The 14,011-nt window shown below is 47.9% G+C and overlaps 7 non-coding genes across 7 annotated transcripts; all 7 read right to left on the minus strand.

Moving 5' to 3' along the window:
- Nucleotides 1–7,524: 7,524 nt before the first annotated feature.
- LOC114837740 lies at nucleotides 7,525–7,643 on the minus strand. Its single transcript, XR_004574714.1, has one exon. It is a non-coding gene; the product is annotated as a 5S ribosomal RNA (ribosomal RNA).
- A 102-nt stretch (nucleotides 7,644–7,745) lies between these two features.
- On the minus strand, nucleotides 7,746–7,864 carry LOC114837738. The gene has a single exon (XR_003781156.2). It is a non-coding gene; the product is annotated as a 5S ribosomal RNA (ribosomal RNA).
- A 103-nt stretch (nucleotides 7,865–7,967) lies between these two features.
- LOC114835779 lies at nucleotides 7,968–8,086 on the minus strand. The gene has a single exon (XR_003778617.2). It is a non-coding gene; the product is annotated as a 5S ribosomal RNA (ribosomal RNA).
- A 104-nt stretch (nucleotides 8,087–8,190) lies between these two features.
- On the minus strand, nucleotides 8,191–8,309 carry LOC114833679. Its single transcript, XR_003778561.2, has one exon. It is a non-coding gene; the product is annotated as a 5S ribosomal RNA (ribosomal RNA).
- Nucleotides 8,310–8,412: 103 nt separating this feature from the next.
- LOC114833688 lies at nucleotides 8,413–8,531 on the minus strand. Its single transcript, XR_003779552.1, has one exon. It is a non-coding gene; the product is annotated as a 5S ribosomal RNA (ribosomal RNA).
- Nucleotides 8,532–8,634: 103 nt separating this feature from the next.
- Nucleotides 8,635–8,754, minus strand: LOC114835758. Its single transcript, XR_003779525.2, has one exon. It is a non-coding gene; the product is annotated as a 5S ribosomal RNA (ribosomal RNA).
- A 104-nt stretch (nucleotides 8,755–8,858) lies between these two features.
- On the minus strand, nucleotides 8,859–8,977 carry LOC114835759. Its single transcript, XR_003779526.2, has one exon. It is a non-coding gene; the product is annotated as a 5S ribosomal RNA (ribosomal RNA).
- Nucleotides 8,978–14,011: the final 5,034 nt, after the last annotated feature.

Genomic DNA, 14,011 nt, shown 5'->3' on the forward strand with positions numbered 1-14,011 from the left:
TAACCTTCATCCCTGTAGTGGACGGCCACAACAGCCTTAAAACCAGAAGCCAAATCAGGTACGACATTCAGCAGTGCCACAGGAGGCTCAGGCTGGCCGTCTACTACAGGAATCAACCGGACTCCACACCACCATCCTTTACTCATAGGTCGACCTGGGTCCCTCCCAGAGATGCTATGCCACCCAGTGTACTGAACCTGATCACATCAGACTTAGAGTACTTCCATAATGAGTTTCAAATTGGCAGGTTAAACCCAAATTTAAATCAATGGGAAATAGAAGCACATAAGGCCCTAGTAAACAACAAGAACATCATTATCAAACCAGCAGATAAGGGCAGTGCCATTGTGATTATGGATAGGGAGCAATATCTCTGGGAGGCATACAGGCAACTACAGGACACAACATACTACACAAAGTTGCCCAAACCTATCTTCAAGGACACCATCTCCAAGGTGGACAAAATCTTAAAATCATTACTTACAAAAAGGTTCATTAACCATGAACAACTTCTCTACCTGCGGGGGAACTCTGAACCCAGAGCCAGGCTGTTTTACATGCTCCCCAAAATACATAAACCTAGGCCTTCATGGAACAGATCCGGGGAGATTCCCCCAGGTAGGCCCATTGTGTCAGACTGTGACAGCGAGACATACTATACAGCAGAGTACATTGATTCCTTTTTGAACCCTCTGTCCATTCATCATCCCAGCTATGTTAAAGACACTTATCATTTTGTGCAAATTGTCAAAAACCTCATTATTCCACCTGATGCCCTCCTATTCACCATGGATGTTGACAGCCTATATACAAACATAGACATCCAGGAGGGCATCCAGACCATCAGGAACATATTCCATAAATACAAAGAATTGTTAGAATTATTGGAAATTAATCTGGCGCCGAAATGATTTTGAATTTGATGGTAACTATTTCCTCCAAATTAAAGGCACCGCCATGGGCAAGAAGTTTGCTCCCGCTTATGCCAACATTTTTATGGCTGAGTGGGAGGCTTCTGCCCTGGCTGCCTGCCCAAAACGACCAACTCAATTTTATAGATATCTGGATGATATTTGGGGCATCTGGACACATACTAAAGAGGAGTTCGCGGTTTTCCTGAGCACCCTGAACAGCCACAACCCCTCCATTAAGGTTAAATCCACAAGCAGTGACACTGCAGTAGACTTTTTGGACACAACAGTATGTAAGGGCCCCAATTTTAAAGAGACTGGCAGATTGGACATTAAAGTGTACTTCAAGGAAACAGACACTCATGCCCTACTATATAGGTCAAGCTTCCACCCCCAGCATACCTATGCAGGCCTACTCAAATCTCAGCTTTTGAGATTTCATAGGATATGCACGAGGGAGGAAGACTTTGAATTGGCTACCAAAACCTTATTTTCGGCACTAATCACTAGGGGCTACACCCATACCATGTTCAGAAAAGCCCTCAAATCCTATTTAGACCCCAAACCACAAATTGTTGATACAATATTGCCAGTCATTGCCACTTTTTCACCCCACACGGTCCGGCTGCTCAGGGTGCTCAGGAATAACTTAATCACAACTGCTCCCTGATCACAGCCTGATAGCGGCCTATAGAAGGAACAAAAATTTACAGGATAAAATTAGACCCCTCTCGGCTCCCAAAAGAACAGCTGGTAAGGGCAACTTTTACAGACACAAACAATGGGTTACTAACAACTCCACCAAGGAGGTTTTCAGAACACAGAGGGACACCAGTGCTCTGACTAGGAACTGCATCTACCTAATCAGTTGCAGGCATTGTAAACTACAATATGTGGGTGAGACTGGTAACAACCTGCTCACCAGGTTTACCCAGCACAGATATAACATCACCAGAGGGAAGAGCACTGGTGTCCCCCTTACTCAGCACTTCATGACACAGGGCTGGGCCCACCTGTAGGCCGTGGTCCTGGAGGCCATCCCCAGGTGGTCTACGGCCCAGAGACGGAGGGCTGAGAAAATCTGGATTGCCAGACTTGGCACAACACAACCACTGGGCCTAAATGAGAGGTGAGGGCCCGGGGATTCTCCACGGGACTGAGTTAATGCATTGGTGGACGCTCCCGATGCCCAAGTTACCTTGGGAAAAAGACCAACACCCTAGACAGTATCTAGAAGCATGTAAAGAAACATGGACCGAACACACAGGGCACCACCCGGGGAAGGGAGGTCTGCAGCAGGAGTGGTTTAGAAGGGCGGTCTTAGAGGGACTTCCAGAGAAAATAAAAGAGGCAATGATGGCAAATCCTGACTTGCCGGGTAGTGAATCACACGTATGGGAAAGACATGTAGTGCATCATTTACAGAGGGCTAAAGACGAGGAGACAGAGAAAGACAAACAGATACAGGAACTGAAAGAGAAACTGTTGCGCTTACAGCTCACTTTGGTGAAGCCAAAGTGAGGTTCAATGAAGGGAAAAAGAAACACAGACAGATGGTAGCTCTAGGCTCGGGAGAACCTGACACACCCGACTTATACCCTGTTCCCACATGGGCACCCCAACCTCACGGTGGCCGGAGGGCATTCACCGCGCCCTATCGACCAGGGACTCCGAGGGGAGGTTACGGTAGAGGGAGGGGGCGGGGTAGAGGCAGAGGGGCTCCAGGAGCCCAAGTCCCATACAGAGCCTGCTTTACATATGGTGACCCGAACCACTGGTCCAGAGAGAGCCCACAGAACGCTGCAAGGGGCAGAGGATACCCATACCAAGGGGCAGCTCCAGTTCCCAACCCACACGACGTCCCACCACCTAGTGCACCTGGTCAGTACCCACTCTCTTATGACGGAGGGTGGGACCAGGAATGACGGTCTACAGGGAGGGGAGGGGACAACGGGGGAAAGGCAGACCCTATGCTGTCCCTGAATGTCGACGGGAAGGACTTCCCCTTTCTGGTTGACACAGGTGCCACTTTTTCCACCATCACCGCCCCTCCAGCCACAGGACTACTATCCTCCAAGACAGTGGAAGTTGTGGGGTTTGAAGGGGTGGGACAGACTTTGCCAGTGACGTTTCCTCTTAAAAAGATACTGGGTAAACAGGCCCTCAGCCATCCGTATGTGGTGTCGGCAAACACACCAGTGAACTTATTGGGGAGAGACATGTTCATAAACCTGGGGGCTAACATCTTATGTTCTCCAGATGGACTAACTGTCACGTTACCAGACGGGACGTCGGCGGTGTGCGGACCTGAAACCACACGCAAAGGGCAGTACCTGGTACAACCGGTGAAGGGTGAAATAGCGGAAATATACTGTGAACTATTGATACCGGAAAAGCCGGACAAACAGGGTATTTTGTCCCAGTACTTCAAGTGGAGGCCGTGGATCTCCCTCCTCGAGCCGTACTTTCCTGTTGAAAGTGTTGGTGAAAAAGTGACAGGAAACATCTCAAGACATTATCTGAAAAAACACATTGTTTGATTGATAGGGACATGGAATATGGAGGGCAGCACCTGCCATATTTCGTGTCACCCATGTAATCCATAAAGGCGACAAATATTTCCTGTTATGCCACTCGTTCTAGGTTAGGTCAGGGGGTTCTTCTATGAGCATTCCATCCCAAGGGTGGAGGTTCAGTTCCCACCGGGTCCTCTACCTTTTTAGAGTTATTTTTGAGAATCACTTTCCATGAACATGTGGGCATAGTCTGTCCCAGTTATTGACAGAAATATATATATATATTTTTTTTTTATTACAATCTACTCTGAAATGAGGTGAACCTGTTGAAAGTGTTGGTGAAAAAGTGACAGGAAACATCTCAAGACATTATCTGAAAAAAAAAACTCTGTTTGATTGACAGGGACATGGAATATGGAGGGCAGCACCTGCCATATTTCGTGTCACCTATGTAATCCATAAAGGCGACAAATATTTTCAATTATACCACTTGCTTTAGGTTAGGTCAGGGGGTTCTTCTGTGGGCGTTCCATGCCAGGGGTGGTGGTTCAGTTCCCACCGGGTCCTCTACCTTTTTAGAGTTATTTTTGAGAATCACTTTCCATGAACATGTGGGCATAGTCTGTCCCAGTTATTGACAGAAATATATATATATATTTATATATATATTTTTTTTTTTTTTATTACAATCTACTCTGAAATGAGGTGAACCTGTTGAAAGTGTTGGTGGAAAAGTGACAGGAAACATCTCAAGACATTATCTGAAAAAAAACACTGTTTGATTGAAAGGGACATGGAATATGGAGGGCAGCACCTGCCATATTTCGTGTCACCTATGTAATCCATAAAGGCGATAAATATTTCCATTTATACCACTCGTTCTAGGTTAGGTCAGGGGGTTCTTCTATGAGCTTTCCATCCCAACACTAGCTAGAATCTTATAATCTACATTCAAAAGACTCAAAGGCCTGTAGTTATCCAGCTTTCCCTTGCTCCCTTTGTTTTTATATAAAATGGTTATCAGGCCTGTGGCCAGTGACTCAGGGACATCTGTACTCTGCTCCATATACTGATACACTCTTAATAACACAGACGTCAGAACGTCAGCAAATGTTTTATAAAATCCCCCCGTCAACCCATCAGTTCCTGGACGCTTATTATCATTCAATGAGGAAATAGCCTCCCGTATCTCTTTGACCGTGAGATCTGCATCACATATAGCCCTTTCCCCATTTGATATTCTAACGTTAACATGACCCAACATTTTGTCAATAAATGCCTTATCTGGACACTTCCTTCTATACAAATCTCTGTAAAAACACTCCACCGTGTCCAAAATCCCCACCAGGTCAGTGAACTTCTCCCCCTTCCCATTCTCCAGCTCTATAATATATTCCCTAACCTTTTTCTTTTTCTCCAGTGCACCTCTCCCCCTCCAATGCATACTGAACTCTACTCCTCACTATAGCACCCCTACATCTAACCCTTTCATACTCATTGACTGCAGCCTGAGCATGAAGAAACCCGGTGACATCATAATAATTTTTGCTTTCTGCCTTCTCAAGTTCAATCTCAAGCTGCTTGCGTAACTCCTCACCCTCCCTCTTTAGCAGAAAGTTCCTCTTACTGGCATATTTAATAGACAACCTCTTAATTCTCTCCTTCAGCATCTCCCACCACTCTCCAATATTGCTCCGCCCCTCAACATGCACTAACCCATCTCGTATGCAGTCCGTAATTAACTCCACATAGTGTCCCTCCTGAAGTAAACTGGCATTCAAACACCAGACCCCACCCCTCTACCGTGAACAGGCCTGCCCAGGTTAAACCCAAGTGATGCGTGGTCACTCAGTGAATTAAATGTATAGCTCACATCACCTATGTATTTTACCACCCCCCTAGAGGCCTGGCAGAAATCCAAGCGACTCTGTTTAAAGTGGTCCAATGCCACCTGTCGTCTTGAAAATTCTCTCTTACTAGGAAGTTGATCACGCCACACATCACTCAAAGACATTTAACTTTCATCACATTCACCATCACCGTTCTAGATGAATCCGAGCGAAACACTGAGCCCCTGGGTGCATCGAGTCACCCACAAATATACAATTCCCCGCACACAGTGATCTAAGCATTTGAAAAAACACAGCACGATCCGACTCAACATTCGGTGCATATACATTCACTAATACATACTGAACATCCTGATAATCAAACTGAACCACCAGTAGTCGACCCCCCTCATCTGCGTATAGCTGCCTAACATTCTTAACTACATCCTTCTTCACTAATATAGCAACCCCACATGTTCGTTCACTACCATTATTAATGAAAATTAAATCATTCCATTTTACCTTGACATCGTCCATTGTAGCAGCTGTCCAGTGTGTCCGCTTGAAGCATGACCGCCATCAGTTCAAATTTGTCCATGTTTCTCAATCCATTCGCATTAAAAGAGATCACACAAACCATGATAAGGTAAATGAATCTAAACCACCACATCATGCTGGACGTGTCCTCGACTTCTTAGCAGCTACTGTCTTCCATTTCTCTGGTCTTTTCGACCGGACCAAATTAACATCCTCCATCGTTATTACGTCTCCCGACTCGTTCCATGCCTCCGCTCCTCCTCCAGCCTGCCCGACTGCCCAGTGAGCACCTTGAACCTCAGAGGATGGTCTCAGGATCCCGCTACCAGCCACTCCAGAGGACCCTTCCCCAGGCACTGCAACAACACCTCGGTCAGGCCCTCCCTCGTCACCGTAGCACTCCTCCGGGACCCCCTCGTCCAGGCTGGCACCGATGTGCTCTTCTGCCCCGTCCTCTTCTTCCACTGGGCCCCGTCGGTGGGCATTGCAGTTGTCCTCCCTGGTTACAGGTCCATGGCCATCCTCACCCGTGCACATTTCCCCGCTCGACTCCTCCATCTCACTTTCAGCCGCTACACCGCCGGTGTACTCCTGCGCTTCGGTGCCAGTCTCGCTCCCGCCTGCTCTGCAGCCGCACTGTGCGCCCTTAGCCCCGCAATCGGCACACCTTCCTCCATCATTCGCTCCACACTCCCTCGCATAATGACCCTGCCCACGGCATCGATGACACACAAACTCCGGACATTCCCTAACCACATGTCCAGGTTGAATGCAAATCCGGCACACCTTCACCTGCCTGTCATGGATGACACAAAAATATTCTGTGCCTTCCAGTGTCTCAAATTTTGCGGAGTACGGAAGGGAGCGTACTGTCTCTGTGAATTTCACCTTGCAAAAACGTGTTCCATCCGCAACCTCCGTGTCAGGCCAAAATCTCCTTTTAATCGGGGACACAGCCGAGACACCCCACAACTTCAGCTTCGCCCAGATCTCCCCGTCCATAATGTAGACCGGCAGATTGAGAAACGACACCACAAGCTCATCAGCGGAAATATCCTTCGCCATCACCCTACAGTTCTTAATCTTAAGGCCATCCATCAGTTTCTCCTTCCCCCGTAAGTGCGACATCGTTATTTCATACTTCTGATTTCCTTTGAAGCGACATCCCGTCACAAGACCACATGCTTCTTTTATCCCCCGCAGTAACTCCATCATGCTCAATTTCACTTCTCCCATTATTTCCACTGCGACAGTTAAGCCCCTCTTGTACGTATTCTCCTTTTTCCTCATTGAATCCACTCCGTCACGTTCAGCCATTTTCACAGCAGGCGCAGAGATAGCAGCCATTTTACACAGGCCACAGACTCAAATTGGGAAAACGTATACCCATGCAAAAGCCACCCCAACCGGCCAAGGCCGCGAGGAGGAGGGCTCCGTCAACAAATAATACAATCCAATCGGGTCAAGTTCCTCAAAATTCCTGCAGAAAACAAACTGGAAAAAAAAAAACTCACAAAGAAAGCCACAGTAAACTGCAGAGTGCAAGCCAAAGAAACACCACCACAACAAACCACAGTTGCCTTCAACCAGGAAACAGTGGGAGTGCTCGGGGAGGTGTGGCCGTAAGCCTATTGACAGTTTGAATTTGGGCCTTTTATAGAGTGTGTGGACATGTCCTAAAAGAATGATTGACAGGATTTTTTTCCAAAATTAATTGACCCCAATCAAAAAGGCTTACAGCACCTGGTATTCCCAGGCGGTCTCCCATCCAAGTACTAACCGGGCCCGACCCTGCTTAGCTTCCGAGATCAGACGAGATCGGGCGTGCTCAGGGAGGTGTGGCCGTAAGCCTATGGACAGTTTGAATTTGGGCCTTTTATAGAGTGTGTGGACATGTCCTAAAAGAATGATTGACAGGATTTTTTCCCAAATTAATTGACCCCAATCAAAAAGGCTTACAGCACCTGGTATTCCCAGGCGGTCTCCCATCCAAGTACTAACCGGGCCCGACCCTGCTTAGCTTCCGAGATCAGACGAGATCGGGCGTGCTCAGATAGGTATGGCCGTAAGCCTATTGACCGTTTGAATTTGGGCCTTTTACAGAGTGTGTGGACATGTCCTAAAAGAATGATTGACAGGATTTGTTTCAAAAATTAATTGAGCTCAATCAAAAAGGCTTACAGCACCTGGTATTCCCAGGCGGTCTCCCATCCAAGTATTAACCGGGCCCGACCCTGCTTAGCTTCCGAGATCAGACGAGATCGGGCGTGCTCAGGGAGGTGTGGCCGTAAGCCTATTAGCAGTTTGAATTTGGGCCTTTTATAGAGTGTGTGGACATGTCCTAAAGGAATGATTGACAGGATTTTTTTCACTAAATTAATTGACCCCAATCAAAAAGGCTTACAGCACCTGGTATTCCCAGGCGGTCTCCCATCCAAGTACTAACCGGGCCCGACCCTGCTTAGCTTCCGAGATCAGACGAGATCGGGCGTGCTCAGGGAGGTGTGGCCGTAAGCCTATGGACAGTTTGAATTTGGGCCTTTTATAGAGTGTGTGGACATGTCCTAAAAGAATGATTGACAGGATTTTTTTCCCAAATTAATTGACCCCAATCAAAAAGGCTTACAGCACCTGGTATTCCCAGGCGGTCTCCCATCCAAGTACTAACCGGGCCCGACCCTGCTTAGCTTCCGAGATCAGACGAGATCGGGCGTGCTCAGGGAGGTGTGGCCGTAAGCCTATTGACAGTTTGAATTTGGGCCTTTTATAGAGTGTGTGGACATGTCCTAAAAGAATGATTGACAGGATTTTTTTCCCAAATTAATTGACCCCAATCAAAAAGGCTTACAGCACCTGGTATTCCCAGGCGGTCTCCCATCCAAGTACTAACCGGGCCCGACCCTGCTTAGCTTCCGAGATCAGACGAGATCGGGCAGTGCTCAGGGAGGTGTGGCCGTAAGCCTATTAGACAGTTTGAATTTGGGCCTTTTATAGAGTGTGTGGACATGTCCTAAAGGAATGATTGACAGGATTTTTTTCACAAATTAATTGACCCCAATCAAAAAGGCTTACAGCACCTGGTATTCCCAGGCGGTCTCCCATCCAAGTACTAACCGGGCCCGACCCTGCTTAGCTTCCGAGATCAGACGAGATCGGGCGTGCTCAGGGAGGTATGGCCGTAAGCCTATTGACAGTTTGAATTTGGGCCTTTTATAGAGTGTGTGGACATGTCCTAAAAGAATGATTGACTCCTTTTTTTCTAAATTGATTAAATGAACTGAATCACAATGGCTTACAGCACACCTGAGATTCCCAAGCGGTCTCCCATCCAAGTATTAAGCAGGCCTGACCCTGCTTAGCTTCTGAGATCAGTTGAGATTGGGCGGGCGGAGGGAGGTGTGGCTGTAAACCTATTGGCCGGTTGCATTCCGGCCTTTTATAGAGTGTGTGGACATCTCCAGAATGAATGATTGACTCCTTTTATTCAAAATTGATTCATTGAACTGAATCATAATGGCTTACAGCACACCTGGTATTCCCAGGAGGTCTCCCATCAAATTACTAACAAGGCCCGACCCTGCTTAGCTTCCGAGATCAGGCGTGCTGAAGGAGTTGTGGCCGTAAGCCTATTGTCCAGTTGAATTCGGGGCTTTTATAGAGTGTGTGGACATCTCCTGAATGAATGATTGACTCCTTTTTTTCTAAATTGATTAATTGAACTGAATCAAAAAGCCCCTCCATGAACTGCCACCTTAACGTGGTGGAGGGGTTTGAGTACCCGAGTGACCCTAGGAGCTATGTTGTCTGGGGCTATATGCCCCTGGTAGGGTCTCCCAAGGCAAACAGACCCTGGGCGACGGGTCAGACTAAGAGCGGTTTAAAACCCCTTAATGATGAGAAACATTTTAAGGTCCGTGACGTTGCCCGGGATGGGGCAGCCGGGGCCCCACCCTGGAGCCAGGCCCTGGGTTGGGGCTCGTAACGGGCTCAGCCCAACGGAGCGACATGGGGCCACCTTCCCGTGGGCTCACCACCTGCAGGAGGGACCATAAGGGGCCGGTGCGGAGAGGACACAGAATCTAGGGACGTGGAATTTCACCTCGCTGGCGGGGAAGGAGCCTGAGATCGTGCAAGAGGTTGAGAGGTTCCGACTAGAGGTAGTCGGGATCACCTCTGCGCACGGCTTGGGCTCTGGAACCACACTCCTTGAGAGAGGATGGAGTCTTCACCACTCTGGAGTTGCGCATGGTGAGAGGCGGCAGGCTGGTGTGGGTTTGCTTATAGCTCCCCAGCTCTGCCGCCATGTGTTGGAGTTTACACCGGTGAACGAGAGGGTCGTTTCCCTGCGCCTACGGGTCGGGGATATGTCTCTCACTGTTGTTTGTGCCTACGGGCCGAACGGCAGTGCAGTGTACCCGCCCTTCTTGGAGTATCTGGGAGGGGTGCTGGAAAGTGCTCCGACTGGGGACTCTATCGTTCTACTGGGGGACTTCAACGCCCACGTGGGCAACGACAGTGACACCTGGAGGGGCGTGATTGGGAGGAACGGCCCCCCTGATCTGAACCCGAAAAGTGTTCAGTTATTGGACTTCTGTGCTAGTCACAGTTTGTCCATAATGAACACCATGTTCAAGCATAAGGGTGTCCATCAGTGCACGTGGCACCAGGACACCCTAGGCCCTAGGTCGAGGATCGATTTTGTTGTCGTTTCATCTGACCTGCGGCCGTATGTCTTGGAAACGGGTGAAGAGAGGGGCGGAGCTGTCAACTGATCACCACCTGGTGGTGAGTTGGATCCGATGGTGGTGGAGGAAGCTGGACAGACTCGGCAGCCACAAGCATACTGTAAGGGTCTGCTGGGAACGTCTGGCCAAGTCTCCTGTCAGAGAGATCTTTAACTCCCACCTCTGGCAGAGCTTCGACTGGATCACGAGGGAGGCTGGAGATATTGAGTCCGAGTGGACCATGTTCTCCACCGCCATTGTCGAAGCGGCCGCTCTGAGCTGTGGCCGTAAGATCTCCGGTGCCTGTCGAGGCAGCAATCCCCGAACCCGGTGGTGGACACCGAAAGTAAGGGATGCCGTCAAGCTGAAGGAGTCTTATCAGGCCTGGTTGGCTTGTGGGGCTCCTGAGGCAGCTGACGGGTACCGGCAGGCCAAGCGGACTGCAGCCCGGGTGGTTGTGGAGGCAAAAACTCGGGCCTGGGAGGAGTTCGGTGAAACCATGGAGAAGTACTATCGGCTGGCCTCGAAGAGATTCTGGCAAACCGTCCGGCACCTCAGGAGAGGGAAACAGTGCCCTACCAACGCTGTTTACAGTAGAGGTGGGCAGCTGTTGACCTCAACTGGGGATGTCGTCGGGCGGTGGAAGGAGTACTTCGAGGATCTCCTCAATCCCGCTGTCAGGGAAGCAGAGGATGAGGGCTCAGAGGTGGACTCATCCATCACCCGGGCTGAAGTCACAGAGGTAGTCTAGAAACTCCTCGGTGGCAAGTCCAGAGACTTGAGTACCTCAAGTCTCTGAATGTTGTGGGGCTGTCTTGGTTGACACGCCTGTGCAACATCGAGTGGCAGTCGGGGACAGTGCCTCTGGGATGGCAGACCGGGGTGGTGGTCCCTCTTTTTAAGAAGGGGGACCGGAGGGTGTGTTCCAACTATAGGGGGATCACACTTCTCAGCCTCCCCGGGAATGTCTATGCTAGGGTACTAGAGAGGAGAATACGGCCGATAGTAGAACCTCAGATTCAGGAGGAACAGTGTGGTTTTCGTCCGGGCCGTGGAACACTGGACCAGCTCTATACCCTCTATGGGGTGCTGGAGGGTTCATGGGAGTTCTCCCAACCAATCCACATGTGTTTTGGGGATTTGGAGAAGGCATTCGACTATGTCCCTCGCGGCATCCTGTGGAGAGTTCTTCGGGAATATGGGGTCCTGGGTCCTTTGCTAAGGGCTGTCAGGTCCCTGTACGACCGAAGCAGGAGCTTGGTCCGCATTGCCGGCAGTAAGTCAGACTTGTTCCCAGTGCATGTTGGACTCCGGCAGGGCTGCTCTTTGTCGCCGGTTCTGTTCGTAATTTTTATGGACAGAATTTCTAGCCACAGTGTGATGGCAATTTCTAAAGTCCAAACTATTTACGAAAATGGTAGGTAAGACAGAGGAAAACTCAAATGCACAATAATCAGTTTATTCTTGCAAGGAGAGAATACACAGGTTACAAAGTAACAATGAATAATCTCTAAAGTAAAACAGGACAAGCATCATCATTTAAAGAAGAGTAAAAAGAGGTGTGGTAACACATTCACATGGTAAACCTTTTCAACCTTTTAGGAGTCACAATGTCTGGACACCCAAGGATAGACCCTAAAAGTGTTATACAGATTAACTCATTTACGAGTAACTAATCCACTAGTGCCGGTCAAGGATGCTGTTCAAGGATGTCTCCCTGAGTCAAACACCAGACCCCACTCTACCTACATTCCTTTACTTATCTAAACATGGGGACTCAGTCCTTTAATCAGTAAGAACACATCAGTGTAAGAAATTTCCCTGACAATCCGCCCTATATCATAAAATGTCATGTAATACAAACATGCAACGTTTAACCAATCAGACCATTTACATCTATTCATTAAGCTTCAGACTACAACAAACAATGCTCTTGAACAACATGATCTTTTATGATATCATCATCATCATCCCAGTAATTTGGGAACTGGAACATCTCTGAAACATCGGAATCCTCATTTACATGCTGCTGGACCATTACCTGTGTTGCAAACTTAGAAACACACACTTTTATTAAACAAGACAAAAATATACCACAAACTAACAAAAAGGCAATGGCGGCTAAAGCAGTAGTCAATAACTTGTATATTGTCATCCCCCAGGGACCAACCATAGAGGAAAGTCCTGAGAATGGGTCCCACCCATGAACTGTATGAAGCTCTTCTATTCCTTTATTAGTTTCTTGGACTAAATTAATTACCTTTTTCTGATGCATCTGAAATGTATGTACAACATTCAGATCCCACCACCTTACAGACACCGCCCTGAGAAGCCAAAATCATATCTAGGGCCATTCTGTTCTGCAGAGCAACTGAACAGGTTTCACTCAGCTCCGTGCCTATTGCCGCAATTGTGTCAGTTGTCAAATTCATGTGTTTCTCCAACACTTTGGACAGAGCCATTATCTCTTCCTGTGAGGTGTATGTACCATATCCTGGGATCAGAACACTAAATATACGTTGAGTTCTAGTAAGTGTTCTCTTATGGCGAAATTGGGACTGATATAAGGCTGCCATTTCCCTGTGATCTGCTTGCCTAATCAAAGGGACCAAGTACGCCATATAGCATACTCCACCTGCGTCTCTAGGAATGCAACTGTATGCTTTCCCTCCACAGACTATGTAGACCTGCTCCGGCAAAGCCCCTAGAGTCGTGAAGTTGGTTTGAGTTGTGGTGGAGCGATCACTTTATCCTAAACTCTGTGTGGCTCCTGAAGCACCTGTAATACAGAGTGAGACATTATGCAATTCATAAACAGGTATTGGTAATTGTAGATGTATTGATTGTATAAGTTAGTGAACTGTTATGAGCTGTTGTAACCAATGAAACAAAATATTAAATGTTTGTAAAATGAACCGAAACTGAAGGAGCAAGTAGGAGAATAGGAAACCCTGTTTAAGCAGTATGTCTGTCTTTTGAGAAACAGGACACAGGTTAGAGACACACACACATAGTCTGACAGGCCAGACAGAAACCAGGAGGAGACAAGAAGATCTTTGCGTTTATCCTTATAAGGAATAGAATTGGAACTGGACCAATAGCACACTTGTTCTGTGAATTTAAAGAATCTATCTTTTTGGGCGTAGTAGAAGTATAAAATGATCTGTTGAATGTTGATCCTTAGACATTGTGCGGCGACACGTGTCTCCAGAAGCTTCTGTAATAAATGGACATATGATACGGTAATTGACCTGACTCCTGGTGTTTTATTCTCCTTTCCAACAAACCAACTCGGGGAAGTGTTAGACTTCAACAATTTTGGGGGCTCGTCCAGGATTGGAAAGAGGAGAAGGAATTCGATCTGGTCCACACAACCTACGCGAGATTCACAGGTTCAGAGCCAGCTCATGATAAAGGTAAGCAGAGCCTGTTATATCTAAATCTGCATATTGGCTATGAACTAAATTGTGGACCTGTGAAAAACGTAGTGGGAC

Source organism: Esox lucius, chromosome 17 (genome assembly GCF_011004845.1).
Source record: "Esox lucius isolate fEsoLuc1 chromosome 17, fEsoLuc1.pri, whole genome shotgun sequence".
Taxonomy (NCBI): domain Eukaryota; kingdom Metazoa; phylum Chordata; class Actinopteri; order Esociformes; family Esocidae; genus Esox; species Esox lucius.